Below are 17532 nucleotides of genomic sequence, written 5' to 3'. Positions count from 1 at the left end.
GAGCAGACCTCCCAGGCGGTAAGTCACTGTCCCCATTTACAAATCAGGAATCTGAGGTTGGGAGGATGAGGGCCCTTGCCCAGGGTCCAGCTGGGAAGGGACTGGCCAGAACCTGAGCCTCAGCCTCGGGCCTCTGCTCTCCGCGTACATCTCTGCACAAGCTCTGTTCACGGGCCTTCTGGTTGCCTCCCACCAGCCTCGGGTCTCCACCTTGCCCTCTGCTCAGACCACAGCAGCCCCGGGCATTTCCTTAGAGGCGGGACCCGCAGCCCCTGCGGGCCGTCTCTCCACTGCCCTCCGTGTTCGGTGGCTCACCACCACCTCGGTCCCTTCTGCCTGGCTGGCCATAGTCGGGGTGGGGGCAGTTGGCAGCCTTGTTTAGAGGCTGAGTCATAGGCCCCAACCCCCAGGGCTCCATCCCTCTGCCTACGAGAGCAGTGAGTGGCCAGCGGATCAGACGGAATGAAACATTGCCCCCTTGCCCCAACACGGCCTGCGCAGACTTGAGGGGAGGTCGGGGGGGTGGGGGGCATGGGGCGCTGGGGCAGTCAGTGTGAGAACTTGGTAATGGGGCTCATGTGACGGAGGCAGTGGGCGAACTGCCAGGGGGCAGGCTGTGTGGCCTGTGGAGAAATCTGGTGGATACTTAATGTCATCTTAGACCTGATGCACAGAAGCTCCAGGATCCCGCTTAACCTACTTCCTGCCTCTCTGGAGAACGGGCAAGCAGGAGGGTGTCCCCTTAGGCTGTGGGGTCCCAGCCCACACCAGCAACTGAGCTGTGAAGCAGGGCCTTTAGCTCCTTAAAGACAAAAGCTGGCAGCATCTGATTCTGTCCTTTAGACCCTCCCCCAGTTCGGGGAGGAGAATTGTTAAAGTTTAGCCACAAGCCACCACCCTGTTCTATTTTCCTTTTGTTCTTCTCATCTCATATTTAAAGCAACCACCTCCCACTGCCAGCTGCTGTCTTCGATCCTTAGAAAGGCCCGGCAGGGGGGTGGGGAGTGGAAAGAGAGCGCGCCCAGGAGGCAAAAGTTCTGAATTAGTATTAATAATATCCCGCACCACCAAGCGTTCTGGCACTCCACTGAGCATTTTCCAAACTCTGGCTCACGTAATTCTCACATCCACCCTGTGAGGAGATACTGTCCAATATCCCCCTCTCTTCAGATGGGGCATCGAGGCACAGAGAGCTGAAGCCCCAGGTCACAGATTGAGAGGCACCACCGTAGGCCGGTGACGCGAGAGCCCCAGCGCTTAAACCTCTCCAGTGGTCTGCCCGCCAGCTGGGACGAGCCACTTGGTCCTCGGATCTCCTGTTTTCTCACCTGCAAAAGAGGGTCCCCGGCCCCGGCCCGGTCTCCTTCCCAAGGTCACTGTAGGGCACTAGGGCCACGGTGGCCACGGACATGGAAGTGGCTTAAGGTTGGAAGGGCCGATCCAGGATTTGGGTCAGGGCCAGTCTGGGGTGCCATCCCGCACGCTTGGGCCTCTTGGCCCCTATAGACGTCGGCCCTGCCAGGCTAGAGTGTGAACGACAGGGTGACCACACACACAGGTGCGCATACATACACACACTTCTGGTGACCAAGGACCCCAAACAGCTGGACTAGACCCACCCTTCCATCCTGAGCCAGGGAAGACAATCTCAGTAACAAGTGCTTGTGAGGACTTTGCTGTTACCCAAGTCTCCTCCAAGCTGTGTCTGTGCCTCCAGCCTTAAAATGGCCCAGTGAGGTGAGCCAGGTAGGTTCCATGAGGATCCCCACTACCAGCAGCAGTGGGGAAATGGCTTCATAGAGAACTTGTGACAGGCCAGCAGCGGGAGCTGGCCTTGGGTTAAGGGTTCTCTCCTGCACATCAACAGCACACGACGGAGATGTGGTGAGAGTGACTGGCTCCCCCAGGACACCTTCCCCACTGCACCCTCTGGACACCCCTTCTACACTTTTGCTTTGTGTCCCCAGCATGCCACATCTTCTGTCATGGTATCTACACCTGCAACATTTTATTGACTTGATGGCAGGGACTATGTCTTATCTCTCTAGCACAAGGCCTGATATGTATTGAAGATGCATCGTAGTGAGTAAAGAAAAGATGGATGAATGGATGGATGATGGAGGATGGATGGATGGATGAATGGGTGGTGGATGGATGGGTGATCGATAGATAGACGGATGAGTGATAGATGGGTGGTGGATGATGGATGGATGGATGGATGGATGGATGGGTAATAGATGGGTGATGGATGGATGGGTGGATGGATGGATGGATGGGTGGTGGATGGATGGATGGATGGGTGATGGATGGATGGATGGATGGATGGATGGATGGGTGGATGGATGGATGAGTGATGGGTGGTGGATGATGGATGGATGGATGGATGGATGGATGGATGGGTGATAGATGGGTGATGGATGATGGATGGATGACTGATGGGTGGTGGATGATGGATGGATGGATGGATGGATGGGTAATAGATGGGTGATGGATGGATGGGTGGATGGATGGATGGATGGATGGGTGGTGGATGGATGGATGGATGGGTGATGGATGGATGGATGGATGGATGGATGGGTAATAGATGGGTGATGGATGGATGGGTGGATGGATGGATGGATGGGTGGTGGATGGATGGATGGATGGATGGGTGATGGATGGATGGATGGATGGATGGATGGATGAGTGATGGGTGGTGGATGATGGATGGATGGATGGGAGGACAGATGGGTGATGGAGGGATGGATGGATGGATGGGTGGGTGGATATATGGATGGATGGGAGGACAGATGGGTGATGGATGGATGGGTGGATGGATGGATGGATGGGTGGTGGATGGATGGATGGATGGATGGGTGATGGATGGATGGATGGATGGATGGATGGATGAGTGATGGGTGGTGGATGATGGATGGATGGATGGGAGGACAGATGGGTGATGGAGGGATGGATGGATGGATGGGTGGGTGGATATATGGATGGATGGGAGGACAGATGGGTGATGGATGGATGGGTGGATGGACGGGTGGGTGGGTGGGTGGATGGATGGGTGGATGGGTAATGGATGATGGATGGATGGGTGATGGATGATGGATGGATGGATGGATGGATGGGAGGATAGATGGGTGATGGATGGATGGATGGATGGATGGATGGGTAATAGATGGGTGATGGATGGATGGGTGGATGGATGGATGGATGGGTGGTGGATGGATGGATGGATGGATGGGTGATGGATGGATGGATGGATGGATGGATGGATGAGTGATGGGTGGTGGATGATGGATGGATGGATGGGAGGACAGATGGGTGATGGAGGGATGGATGGATGGATGGGTGGGTGGATATATGGATGGATGGGAGGACAGATGGGTGATGGATGGATGGGTGGATGGATGGATGGATGGGTGGTGGATGGATGGATGGATGGATGGGTGATGGATGGATGGATGGATGGATGGATGGATGAGTGATGGGTGGTGGATGATGGATGGATGGATGGGAGGACAGATGGGTGATGGAGGGATGGATGGATGGATGGGTGGGTGGATATATGGATGGATGGGAGGACAGATGGGTGATGGATGGATGGGTGGATGGACGGGTGGGTGGGTGGGTGGATGGATGGGTGGATGGGTAATGGATGATGGATGGATGGGTGATGGATGATGGATGGATGGATGGATGGATGGGAGGATAGATGGGTGATGGATGGATGGATGGGTGGGTGGATGGATGGATGGATGGATGGATGATGGAGGATGGATGGATGGATGAATGGGTGGTGGATGGATGGGTGATGGATAGATAGATGGATGAGTGATGGGTGATGGATGATGGATGGATGGATGGATGGATGGGTGGATGGGAGGATAGATGGGTGATGGATGGATGGATGGATGGATGGATGATGAATACCTGGGTGATGGATAGAATGGGAATGGATGGATGGATGGTGGATAGACAGTTGATGGATGAGTGAAAAAGTCCCAGGAAACTTAGAGCAACAGGCACACAAGGCAGGCTATCAGCGATGACTGAGTCAGGGGCTGAACCTAGTCCCTTGAGTTCTGATGCCAAGTTTCCAGGCTCCTCACAGAAGGCCTCAGGTATGCTTGGGATTCACAAAGTCACTCACCTTGGGCCTGGTTCCTAAGAACCATTTCAAATCCAGAAGCAGCGTAAGTGGGTTCCCACGGGTGGAAGAGCATTGCAAAGCAGGGAGAGGGTGTTGGGTTTTCAGTTAGACCCGAATTCCAGTGCCAGCTCCACCACTTGCCAGTCGTGTGGCCTTGAGTGAGTCCCTTCAGCTCCTGAGCCCCCACTCTCCTCGTGTGTAAAGTGGGGAGAAGTCCTTGCCCTCCTACCCCAGAGGTCATTGCGAGGGCTAAGGGTACGGAGTAGCAATTGAAAGGGGTCCCGAATTAGCTACTGTTGTTAAAGCCTCTGCCAGAGGCAACTGTCAGCTGGGCTCCTACCCTTGGGTTGGCCTTTGACAACCACTTTCAGCTCCACCTGCTGTCACGGTGGTCTTGGCAAATATCTGACAAACTCTGAGGAAGTGCTGGGCCCCGCGCAGAGGAAATGGGCACCCACTGTGGCCCCTGCCCTCAGTGAGGACACGGACCCTGACGGAGCTTCCTGGAGAACCCTGTGCGGGCAGAGCCACGGGTAAGCCGGTGGATGTTCAGGACACGTGTATTCCAAGCCCCCCGGAAAGCTTCCCCCAAACCTTCCCGATCGCCCCGGTGCGGGCAGAGTCTCCCCCTTGAACATGCATAGTCTGGAGCACTTGTGGGAGCTGAGGGGCTTCGCACGGGGTTGTGTACACAGATGGTGCTCAATAAATGCTTATTACGTGAATGTCCTTGTCCGTGTATTCATTCTGTCAGATCTTTGAGCGCATTCTTTGTGCCGGCTTCTGCGGGGGCGGGGCCAGGGGGACACAGGTCAGTGTGATATGCTCGCCACCCCCCTCGGGAGCTTGCAGTGGGGCAGACCTGGGAGCCAGCGGGGACAGCTCTGGGGACAAAGTGCCATCCTGGGGGGTGGGAGTGCCCAGGAGGGGCGCAGAGACCAGAGGAGGGACGTTTGAGCTGGACCTTGAACTGAACTGGACGTGGGGTCCCACGCAAGGGGAAGGGACTGAGGCAGTGATGAGAGGGGGCTCTGGAGAGGCGGGCAGGGGCCAGGCCTTTGTGGGCCTCGCTCACCGAGACGACGAGTGGAAGCAGGTGGCCACGAAGGCGGTGACAGGACCCACGTGGCAGAGTCCAGCTGCCACAGAGAGGTCAGGCCGGGGGTAGGGGGAAGGCCTACACCAGGATGGTGCGAGGGTGCCGAGCTGGGGGGAGGCGACAGTGTGTGGTAACCCGTCACGTGCTGGGGATGGCGGTGTCTTGGACGGGGTGACCTCCTGCGAGGTCGTCGGCCCCACCCAGCTCCATGGCCCGCCTCCCCCCCACTGTTTCCATAGTCACAAGGATACCACCCTCCAGCTCCTGGGACTCATCCCCGTGGCCCTCGCTCCCTTCCTCTTGGGCCCCTTCAGGCGGCCTTGTCACAGCCAGGGCAGCCCCCGCTTCCTCCCCCACCCCAGCTCAGGAGCCCCTGGAGGCCCTCGGCCAGAAGCCATGGGACTCCAACAGGACGCTGGAGAGGCCCAGCAGAAACCGGGGAGGGGACACAGCATTCCAGGCGACCACGGGCACACTGGCCGAGCTGTGTGCCCACCCCTGTAAAACCCCCGTGCCCATGCTGGGAGGAGAAGGACACGGGCCTCCAGTTCCTCCCCAAAAGAACTCGATGACAAACAGCAAGAGTTTTGGATGGAGAAGGTGCGGCTCCTGGGTGACACCGTTGCCCCAGAGAGAGACCAAGCCCCTCCACGTCTCCAGCTGGGCCTCTGTGAGGCCGCCCGGCTCAGACAGGCTCCAGAACCGGGGCTGGTTTCTCTGTCTCAGGTTGCCTTTCCTCTCTTCCTCATCCCTCCTGCTGAATGTTCCGTCTGCTGCTGGGCCCCGGGGACTCGAAACGGCCAGTCTCTGCCACTAAGCGTGTTCCCTACCCCCCCCTGGGACCTTGGCCACAACCCCGGCTAATTGGTGAGTGCTGAGATCCCACAGGCTGGGGGTGCCGGGGAGAAGCCTCAATACCCAGACCGGCCCAGAGGGCTTCTCAGAGGAAGTGACATTTGAGCTGGACCTGGAAGGGATTTCCACAGGGCCCAGGGTCTGGCGTTGTAGCCAAGGAAGCTGGGGGTGGGGAGGGGCAGGGCTGGGGCTGAGGCACACCCGTGTCAGCAGGGAGGGAGCCACGGAAGCTTCCTGCGGGATCGTGATGCCGTAGAGCCAGGAACAAAGGCCTCTTCTTCCAGCTCCGAGGACGAGGACTCGGGAGAGGCAGCCGGAAGCCAGTAAGTAACCTGCTTTGCTAGTCAAGGGTGGAGCTGGGCCGTGGCTATGCCGCAGGTGCACGGGAGGGCAGGGCCTCCTAACCCAGCTCGTCACCCCCATCTCGCTCCCCCAACGGCAGCCAGAAGGACTGTGCTGTGCCCCAGCTTAACGCCCGCCTGACAGCCCCCCGCTGCCCCAGGGTAAAGCCCAACTCCTCACCCTGTCAGCAAGGTCCAGCTGCCTCGACACCCGGGGCCAGCCTTGACCCTCAGGTGGGCAGAGCTGCTAAGCCGGACCCCCGAGGGCACTTCCTACCCCCGTGGCGACGCTTCCACGGCCACCGGGCTGAGAGCTGTACCCCCAGTGTGACCTGCTGGGCCCGCCCTGTTGGAGGAGGTCTGGGTGCGTGTCTGTGACTCTTGAAGGAGTCCAAGAGGACTGTGGCCTTGGGTGCGGTCAAGTCCCACCTGCGTGCCCCACCCCACATTCCCCATCTCCCAGCCCTGCCCTCCCCAATGCTATCTCCTCCTTACAGCCCGGAAGTCTGGGGGAACCCGGCGCAAGCTAACTGTCATGTGCGCCCAATGGTAAACCGTCCCCGAGCCCATGAGGAGAGACCAGGGAGGGGGCCTCTTGGCTCTGCCATGAGCTGGCTGGGTGTCCCAGGGACCAGCCACTCCCTCTCTGGGCCCATTGCCTCTTTGTGCCCAAGGGCTGACCTTCCAGATGGCACAGTTCAGCCCCCGTCCCGTCCACCCCGCACGCAACGCCGTGCTGTCCTTTTTCTCCAAGCTGAGTGGCCTCCACTACCGCTAGGAGTCTTCTGGGAGGCTGTTCTCGCTGCAGCTGGCGGTGCGGGGCGACCTCTTGTGGCCACACGTGGGCATAACAAGGCTCAGCCGCGACCGTCCCCGCCGGGGGCCCACATGAGGGCGCTGGGAGGGCCGGCGGGGCTCTGCCTACACCCTGCTCTTCTCCAAGGCCCAGCCAGGCCCCCTCTTCAGGTTCATCAGGCCCAAGTGGGAAGAGGTGTGGTGGCTTTGAGTGAGCTCTGCCTTCCGATCGTGACTCACAAACGTTTATTAAGCGTCTACCGTGTGCCCTGCATGCGGGGGCAGCAAGCTATGACCCAGCCGGGCCTCAGCACGCCCACTTCAATCCCTGAGCCCCGTCCTGTCACCCCGCCTGCTCAACAGTCCCCACCTGGCAGGGCCGCGGGAGCATGGAGGGGCAGGTGCTTAGGACCCGGCCCAGGGCAGACGCCAGAGATGCGGCAGGTCTCTGCCCACCTCATCCTCCACCCGTTCCCACCTCCGCAATCCATCGCCCCTTCGTCCAGAGGGTTATTCCGAGGGTTTCCCCCTCGACCCCCAAGCCCCAATACCTTAGCACCTCCCTCTGTGCTGGAGTGCCCCCTCTGGGGGGCCACTTGGGCTCTGACTCTCACTTTAGCCTCCAGGGGAAGAGGCCAAATTAATACAATTTGATTGGGAAGCTTTCGTAGAGCGAGGGAGCACTCTAGAAGCTGCCTTTCAGGCCCCTTTGGATTTTCCGCTTAGAGGGTTTACCCCAAGCAGGGCAGGGCGGAGCCCCTACCCCGCCTCCATGGCCAACACAGGCCAGAGGACTTGGGTGCAGAGGAAAATGCAGGCAGGGCCCGTCCCTCTCAGCGACCCCCCACCCCCCCGCCCCAGAAGCCATCCTGGCCTTCTGGCTTCCCCCCCCCCCCCCCGTCCAGAAAGCAAGAAGGGACACCCTGGCACGTCTCCATCCTGTGGCTGGGAGCGTCGCCTCCAGAGGAGAGACACCCCCACCCCCACCCCGAGCCAACAGTCACCCTGGGAAGGGACATTGGCCACACTCCACATTCCCAAAGGAAAAAAACAAAAAACAAAAAAACCCAGGAATGTTCCTCCACAGCCACTCACACATCTGTGATCACACCTGGCGAGGCAGGGTGAAGAGGCTGAAGCACAGAGAGGTTAACTACTCTGCCCGGGGCCACACAGCCACTAAGAGCTGAGCAGAGAGGTGCAGACTGTAAGTACAGTGTTCTTCAGAGACAAAGCACCCCCCTCCCTTCGCCCAGGCCCCTTCTGCTGGACCGTCTCTCTTGACTTTAATTTTCTTAATGTTTATTTATTTTTGAGAGACAGAACATGAGTGGGAGAGGGGCAGAGAGAGAGAGAGAGAGGGAGACACAGAATCCAAAGTAGCTTCCAGGCTCCGAGCTGTCAGCACAGAGGCCGGCGTGGGGCTCGAACCCATGAACAGCGAGATCACGACCTGGGCCGAAGCCGGACACTTAACTGACTGAGCCACCCAGGCGCCCCTTCTCTCTTGACTTTAGAAAGGCCTTCCTGGGGCGCCTGGGTGGCTCAGTCAGTTAAGCGGCCGACTTTGGCTCAGGTCATGATCTCACGGTCAGTGAGTTCAAGCCCCGCGTCGGGCTCTGTGCTGACAGCTCAGAGCCTGGAGCCTGTTTCAGATTCTGTGTCTCCCTCTCTCTGACCCTCCCCCGTTCATGCTCTGTCTCTCTCTGCCTCAAAAATAAATAAACGTTAAAAATTTAAAAAAAGAAAAAAAGAAAGGCCTTCCTGCGGACCATTTTCGGAAGGAAGCCAGAGAAGAGGGAAGGGAGCTAGCGTGTAAGGGCAAGACTGTGCCACGACATCGTTCTAGCCACACCGTGGTCCCTTAAAGTGGGCGTCTTTATTCCACTTTGGCAGATGAGGAAACTGAGGCCCAGGGAGGCAAAGCTGCCCCCACAGCCATGCAGCTCCCTCACAGGTGCAGGATTCTGTCCCTGGTGCTGTGGGCAAGGTGCCGAGACACCCCCTCCCCCAGGACCAGCCGGTCTCGGGCCCAGCATGAGGCTTCCAGTGCTGGGTTCTGGGGCCGAGGGCCGGGTGGGAATTGGGGGGGGGGGGCCTTCTGTCGAATATCAGGCTGACCCAGGATCGGGAGACCCCTGCCCACCTCTGCCACTTCTCTGCCTTTGAGCAACACGGTTAGAACGGGTGGCTTTTCTCCTGTCTCGGTGAGCCTCTGAGGCCAGGTTTCTGGAAGCCCGGGGCCCCCGGAGCACAGCCAGGGCTGCGGGTCTCCATCTTGCCCCTGGGTTTCCCTGCCCCCCAGAGGGGGCACCTGGAGGGTAGAAAGGGCATCTGCTTTGAATCAGACCCTCTGGCCTCACGATTCACCAGATGCTTGCCTCAGACAAGCCACTTAATTTCTCCAAAGGTGGTGGTCAGCCTATATCTCACATTTTAGAGATTTAACTGAGCTGATAGGTGTTAGGAGAGTGAACCAGGGCCTGATGAGTGCGTGTCCTTCTTTCCCTCTTTTCTGGGACAGAATCCTGGAATTCTGGAGGGTTCCCCCAGCTGGGGGCAGAAGGGTGAACATTGTCAAGGTGATCTGAGACGGCACACTACTGACAGAAGGCTCTGCAAAATCTTCTTCACACGCCCAGGTGAGCGGGCCCGGCCTGGGGACACAGCGCAGAGTCCCCCCCATCCTGAGCCACCCCCCGAGGCTTCCCCTCCCTGTCCTGTCCCCCATGTGGGTTGCATCCCCCTCTTCCTCCCGGGGACCCCATCTCCATAGTGGACGCAGACCGTGGTCCTCTGGACTCCACCCACTGTGCCTGTGAGCCTTCTCCCTGCCAGCCCAAGACGGAGCCTCGGACACTGGCCCATCTCTGGCAGGGGACAGTGCTAATGAGGAAGGCAGCAGAGGGCACAGAGTCCCGTGAAGAGACTCACAGCCCACCCTGGAGTCCAGGGGGACTTCCTGGAGGAGATGCCATTGTCAGTAGGATTTGAAAGATTTAAGTGTGTGTGTGTGTGTGTGTGTGTGTGTGTGTGTGTGTTAGGGGAGTGTTAGCCAAGACAGGAAAAGTGACATGGGCTGCCAGGTAGAGGTCACAAGCAGAGGCGTGGAGGCTAGAAGCAGCCTGACGGTGTGAAAACGGTAGGCAAGTCCCTGTGGCTGTCACTGGAGTTTGAGAAAGGAAAGGAACAGACTGGGGGCGGGGGCACAGGGAGGAGGCTCTGGGGCAGGGCTTGCTGGCCTGAGTCGTTCCAAGGTGCTGGTGCCATGACCTTCGCTGGCACCGCAGCTAAATGATGAGGGGACCCTTTTGTGTTTACTGCATTATCTTCGCTTGTGCTCTGAACAGTAAGCCTGGGGGCTGTGGGAGCAGGCTGGGAAGCGATGCTTCTGTGACCGAAAGGGATCACGTGCGCTGCATGCTGCTGTCCCCCAACTTCTTCCTGGGTACACGGGAGGCCTGAGCCAACTCGAGCCCTCTGATGCCCATGCTCTGGTCACTGCAGCACAAGAGGGCTTATGCTCCTGTGCCCCCTCTACTACTCCGCCGCGCCCCGGCAGCTACAGAGAGGGGACACATGGTCAGAATCCGGGCACAGGTGTAGCTGGGATCTGGGGAAAGTGGCAGAAGTGAAATTAATCCCAGGTGGTGTAGGGCCAGAGCCCAAGGGAGTTACCGCTGTGTGGCAGAATGGGGGGCGGAGGCCCTCCCGCCCCCACGCCCTCCCCAGCACTTGGGCGGGCTGAGCCCGGAGGGACAGGAGCCAGGCAGGTCCCTCCGAGGCCTGGCACCGCCTTCGGCTCTGCTCCCCGGGGCAGCCAGCAACCGCGCACGCCCCTCCGGCCGCAGTACTGAGCCCGGGCTGTGCGGCGGGCCTGGCGCAGCCCCTGGAGATGCTCCTCCGGCAAGAGCAAAAGGCCAAGTGAGTGGGCACAGACCTGTCCTCTGGAATAGCTCTGGTCGAGGCCGTGGACAGAGGGTGCCCACTGGGCCCCTCTCTCATTGCCCGTGTGGTTCCTGCACCTCCCTCTGAGCTTTCAGGCAGCCCCTGGCCAAAGGAAACGAGACACGTGCCCTGGATTCAGAAGGCTCTGGTTTTGTCAGTAACTGGCCACGTGACCTTGGACGAATCACACATCACATCCCTTTTTCTCATCGGGAGACAACAATGCGCACCAGGGAAGGCTGTTATTTATTCGCTCAACTGGTATTTATTGAGCACCTGCTATGCTAGGCTCTGGGGGAATAGCACAGTGAGCCACTCTTATTAGGCAATGGGGGGCACCATCCAGAAATCCAGGCTTCCAGATGCCAGCCAAGGGCCAGCTTGGAAAGCAGGTCTCTGTCTCAAGGCTGGTGTACTAATTCTTTTCTGTGTAAGGTGGGGAGGGAAGGCCACAGGGCCGGGGGGTGGGGGGAGGTGCAGACAGAGGCCATGCCATGGGGGCCCTCGAGGCCAGGCTGGACCTGACCTTGGGCTTGATGGAGCCAAGGACAGGTGGTAAGCCAGAGGCAGGGGACAAAGTCCAGCCTGTGCTTAAGGAAGATTGTTCTAGAAGCTTTGTGGAGGCTGAAGAGAAAGTGTGGAGTGGGCACAGAACCAGATTGCTGCAGAGATCATTCAGAATGAAATTCTGGGGCTGGAGTTCTTAGGGGAGGGCGACAGCATGAGGGGCCCCAAGGGGCAGAGGGACTGTTGGGCAGGGAGGAGGAGGTCACACTGCGCTGAGGGGTTCCCAGGGGAAAGGTTGGAGCCTAGGAGGGAAGAAGAAGGGGGACAGGATTCAAGGAGCTGGTCTCAGGAGGGAGGCTGGCAGTTAGGGGTGAGGCGTGGAGTGGAGCAGGGACCCAGCTCTGAAGGATCTGGGGTGGGGGGCTGACGGCTGCGGAGGGGCCAGAGAGGGAAGACTGAGAAACTGCCTGAATTTCAAATAAACGCAACCACCCTGGCCCCAAGAGGAAAGCTGTCAAGAGCGTGACAAGAAGGCTGAGTCACAGGAAGGGAAACTTCTTGGGCCCACAGCCCCTGACCACCAGGAAGCGATGGCATGCAGGAGTCTGAGCACAGGGAGGCCCTGGGCTTGTGGCTGCCGACCCGGCTGGACACGGTGCCCTTGGACGTGCTGGCAGAGAAGTTCACGGGCTGGTAGGGCTGAGCCGAGCAGGTGACGACAGGTGGCCTCTGCTGTCCTGCCCCGCCCCACTTATGGGCCACCAGAACCAGTCAGCCAGATTGGCCCACGCCCGCGGAGGTACATACCCCCAGGAAACAGGGGCGGGGCACAGGAGAACTGAATGATCTGGGGTCACCAGATTGAAACGCCCCCAGCCACGCCCAAGGGCTCACAAGTCCTGCGCCCTCTCTGGGAACTGCACCGAGTGACTCATGATGGGACCTTCCTCCCCGTACCAGCTGCTGCGCTGACAGCTGGGTGCTGAGGGCCAAGGGCCCCTCGGAGGTCTGTCCCTGCGTGGGAGAGGCCTGCTGGCCACACCAACAATAGCAATGCTGTGAGGACCGCTGCCCCTGTCGTCCGGTGCAGCCCTCTCCAGCGGGACCGGCTCTGGGTCACTGGCAAAGCAGGCACGTAGTCGGCATCGGGTGAACAAATGCTTCGTAAATTAGAAAGCAGTCGACGTTGATCGAGCACTTCACTCTGTGCCAAGCACTGGGCTAAGCTTGTATGAAGTAGACACGTCAACGCCATCCCCATTGTACGGATGAGGACACTGAGGCTGAGAAGGGCTGATTGATGGGCCCAGCAACGTCCCCACAGGAGGGGGAGCAGGTGGTGGGGATGTCAAGGGGCTGGGAGTCATTTGCAGGAGAGACAACCTCAGGGGGGTATCAGGCAAGTTCTTCTACATGAGCCCATGAGCAGTGGCCCAGGGGCCAGTGCCCTCAGAGGCCCCAGTGCTGCCTCTGACTGGCCTCCTGACCGCAGAGGCCGGGCAAGCCATTCGGCCAGACGCCTCGCAGGGGGCAAGGAGTGATCGTCAAAGCTTCCACCGAGTGCCAGGCACTGGCCTGTCTAGAGCTCACGCTATCCCTGGGCGCTGTGGGTGACTGGTGTTCCCATTCCAGAACACAGTGTGAGAAGCGCCTGGACAAGGGGATGAGGGATGCCGGAACATGGTACGGGAGCCTTTCCTCCCGCCTGGGGAGTTTGCAGGCAAGGAAGCAAGCCTCCCTGGGACAAGTGACATTTGAGCCCACCCTTGAAAGCTTCGTAGAGATTCATCAGGCCGAGAAATGGGGAAAGGGCATTCTAGGCCAGTGCGCGGCCTGGGCAAAGGTGTGCGAGCGGGAGGGGCCCTGGGTGAGGCCAAGGAGGGCTCAGCTCTGGGGAGTGCAAGCGGGGCACTCAGGGGTCTGCGGCTGCCACACTGGGGTGTGGGGTGTCTGCAGGCTGGGGAGTCAGGCAGTTAGCGGAAGCAGGTTTACTGAGCGGTTGTTAGGAGGCTGGCCCTGTAACAGGCGTGGGGGGACAGAGACGACTAAGGCACAGTCACCCATAAGAGCCTGGCTGGGAGTGTCCTTCTGTTCCAGGTCCCTGGCGCCCGGCTGGCCCACTTAGTAACCTGGCCCCAGTACCTTTCCTTCCTCGGACTGGCCTTTCCCGTCCATAAAACAGGCTTAACTGTGCTTGCCACCCAGTGACAGAGCTCTTTGAGTTCTCGGGATGAAAGATCCCATAAATGTGGAGTCCTGTCGCCAGCTGGGGCAGGGTGGAACGGGGAGCCCACATCAGATCCCAAGGAGATAGAGAAACAGCCCTGGGGGGTGGGAGGGCCCCAAGATCCTCTGAGGCCACCCCCTCCTCCCCCGTAGCTGCCAAACGTGTTCCTGCTGCCAGGAAGCCTGACATTAAAGTCAAGTCCTCCCCCACCGCACCCCCAACAAGGATGCTGTGCTCGTGATGATTAAGTGACAGACGCGGACACCCTTGGCTGCTGACCTGTGCTGACAGCAGAGAGGAAGTAGAGGTGGCCTGGGCAGCAGTGAGGTGGCTGGAGGCTTTACTGTCACTTGTGTGTCACTTGTGTGCACGACTGAGCGCTATGGACCCGTCCCTGGCACGTGGGGCAGGCAGAGGGGTACACAGGTCATTCTACCTCCATGTGAGCGCCCGGGTCTCTGGAAGCACAGAGAAGCTCCCTGACTTGACTACGAGCCACAACAGACCAGGAGGCTGACCTCCTCCCTCGTCTTCCCAAAGATCTCCAGTGGCAAAAGCCCTTGATGTTTGAGCAGTTTCTCTCCTCACTCGACCTCACACACGAGGAAACAGAGGCCAGGGGGCCTTGCTGACTCGTCCAAGGTCACACACAGGATGGTCGCTACTATTCACATTTTATGAGCGAGGCAAATGGCTCCGAGAGGCCAAGTGGCCGCCCCCGGGTCACAGAGCAAGCAAGTGGGGCACCTGGCCTGGAGCCAGGGCTGCGGCTCCTGTATCCTCCTCACTTTTTATCACTCCTACCCTGACGCCTCACTTCCTCTGGCTGGTCTGGGTGAGAGCCGGAGAGTGTTCTGCGGCCCAGGAGCGCCCCGGTGGGCCCGTTCGGGCTCCCCCCGGGCTGAGCTGTTCCTCGAACATCCCCAGCGCACGGCGAACTTTCCCATCAGGCAGAACAGGCGTGGCGCCCAGGGCCCACGGAAATGTTTTCGTTTTCGTTTTCATCCTTTTAACGCCAGAAGGAAAATTACATATAATAGTAATAAATATTTACTCATGAATCAAGCCTACATTGCAGTACTCTTTTGGCCAATGTGATCATAATATATAACTTTAAATATATATATTTAATAATATATATATATTAATATATATAATATATATAACTTTAAATATATATTTGTGTATATATATATATATATATATATATATATATATATATATTTATGGGGGCACCCAGGGGGCTCAGGCGTCTGATTCTTGGTTTCGGCTCAGGTCATGATCTCATGGTTTTGTGAGTTTGAGCCCCGCATCGGGCTCTGTGCTGACAGCATGGAGCCTGCTTGGGATTCTCTCTCTCTCTCTCTCTCTCTCTCTCTCTCTCTCCCCCTCTCTCTGCCCCTCCCCTACTCACGCTGTCTCTGTCTCTCTCAAAATAAAGAAATAAACTTTATATATATGTACATATATACATATATAATATATATGTATACGTATAACTATATATGTGTGTGTGTGTGTGTGTATACACATACATATAAAATGAAGGAAGGAGCCACCAAGGCAAAACTGTCTAGCGACAAGGAAAGCCATCGTGTGGCCCCACTGCAGCGCCTACACTGTCAGCCTCCTTGTTCCAGTGGGCAAAGCTGTCCACCGCCCGCCCTGCCACTGTGTCTAAGATGATGAGGAGAGAGGGGAGGAGCAAGAACGGGGCCGAGAACGAGGGCAGAAGCGAGCTGGGGGAAGACTGGCCAACTGAATGGCAGCCGCACAGGGAAGAGCCCAGAAGGGCAGAGGGTTGCTGAATGAGTGGACGGCAGACAGGCGAGGCGCCGAGAGATGGGGAGACGGGTCTGCGTGTGATCTCACAAGTCCGATGGGTGGCATCAGTGATGACAGTCAGGACAGACGGAGGGGCACGGCACAAACACGGGAGACCTCAACAGCAAAGGCGAGAATTTCTCCGGGGCCCTTGTTACTTTTCTGTGGCTGCTGTAACAAGTCAGCCCAAATTCGGTGACTTATCAGCAACAGAAATGTATTCTCTCCCAGTTCAGAAGACCAGGAATCCAAAAGCAAAATCAACGGACCGAAATCAAAGTGTCAGCAGGGCCATGCTCCCTTTGGGGGCTTTAGGGGAGAGTCTGTTCCTTGCCTCCTCCAGCTTCTGGCAGCCTCCAGTATTCCTTGTCTTATAGCCACACCACTCCAATCTCTGCCCTCTCCTCTTCTCTGCCTCCCTCTTAAAGAACCCTTGGGATTCCATTTAGGGCCACCTTAATAATGCAAGATAATCTCCCTATCTCAAAACCCTTCATTTAATGTTGTCTTCAGTCACCTTCACAGTTTCCAGGGATTAGGACCTAATATCCTTGGGGCCATTATTCGCCACCCGGCAGGCCCACAGAGGCAACGCCACCTGTGGGCGTGGCCCCCGCCTGAGACCAGCAGAAGGCACATTCCGGAAAAGGGTCCTTCTGCCAGGATCCTGGGAGAGCGAAACAGGTTCTGCAGTGGTGGTGGCGAGGTACAGGCCCTCCATTGGAATTGACCAGCACGGGATTGGGGAGTTAAGTGCCCTGGTGAGAAGGTGTCAAGGGAGGCCCCTGCATGCTGGCCCTACATCTGATTTGCATTCTCATTTTATTCCTTCCACGGTCAGCAGATACTCAGGCCCCACGTGAGGTCCTGGAGAGCCAGGCAGTTTGTCATCTAACCCTTGTCTTCAAGATGCTCTAAGTGCAGGTGAGGCCCCTTTTTTTCCCAGGTGGGCCTGTAGAGGCCCAGGGAGAGGGGTCGTTTTTTTTTGTCTGGAGTCAACTTAGCACAAGGGTTTCACTCTTCCTCACGCCTCTACCCCCAGTGCCTTCCTGCCCTGTCTCAGTGATTTTGTAATTTCTTGTCTCTTCCTCTTGGTGCTTTAAGCGTGAAATAACGGCACTGTTACCCTTAGAAGCATTTGCACAGGAAATGACTCCTCCCAAGCTGTGCACTTGCTACTTGGGTAAAGTTGGCCGGTGGCAGGAGTCAGGTGACATTTGTGCTCATTCATTATCTATCAGTCACATAAATTTGAGCGAGGCAGAGGAAGACGTAACCAGCCCTTTCTCAGTACCAAATGTAGCAAACTCCCTCCTTTCTGCAGTGAAACTTGGGGGCCCTGGGGGCAGACGGAGAAATGCCAGAGCCTCCTTGCCCTGTCTGGAATCCCAAAATCAACTCTTAAGCAGAAAAAGCCGACTTGGACGCGAGGAGAATCTCCCAATCTCACTTTTGCCTCCTTCTGGCTGTGACTTGAAGCAAATCACTTAAAACCTCTATGAACCTGTTTCCTTACCTCTAAAATGGGTGTGGAAATGCCTGGCTAAAAGGACAATTACGCATGCGCCAGGCGTTTAGCATCCCTTCAACAATCGTTGGCTAGTCCGCTGAGGACTAACTACTAGCTACCCTTCCAGGTGGGCCTTAGGCCGAGGGTCTTCTACTTTTCCTGCTCCCCACTCGGTGGGGGGTTAGTGGGGAGCCGTCCTCAGAGAGGCTGTGTCTCCCCAACCACCCGATGCCTTTAAAGCCCTGGCATCCCGCGTGTGGAGTCCGTTTGCGGAGCGCGGGGACGCCA

Source organism: Panthera onca, chromosome B4 (genome assembly GCF_046562875.1).
Source record: "Panthera onca isolate mPanOnc1 chromosome B4, mPanOnc1 haplotype 2, whole genome shotgun sequence".
Taxonomy (NCBI): domain Eukaryota; kingdom Metazoa; phylum Chordata; class Mammalia; order Carnivora; family Felidae; genus Panthera; species Panthera onca.
Note: the sequence above shows the minus strand (reverse complement) of the source record.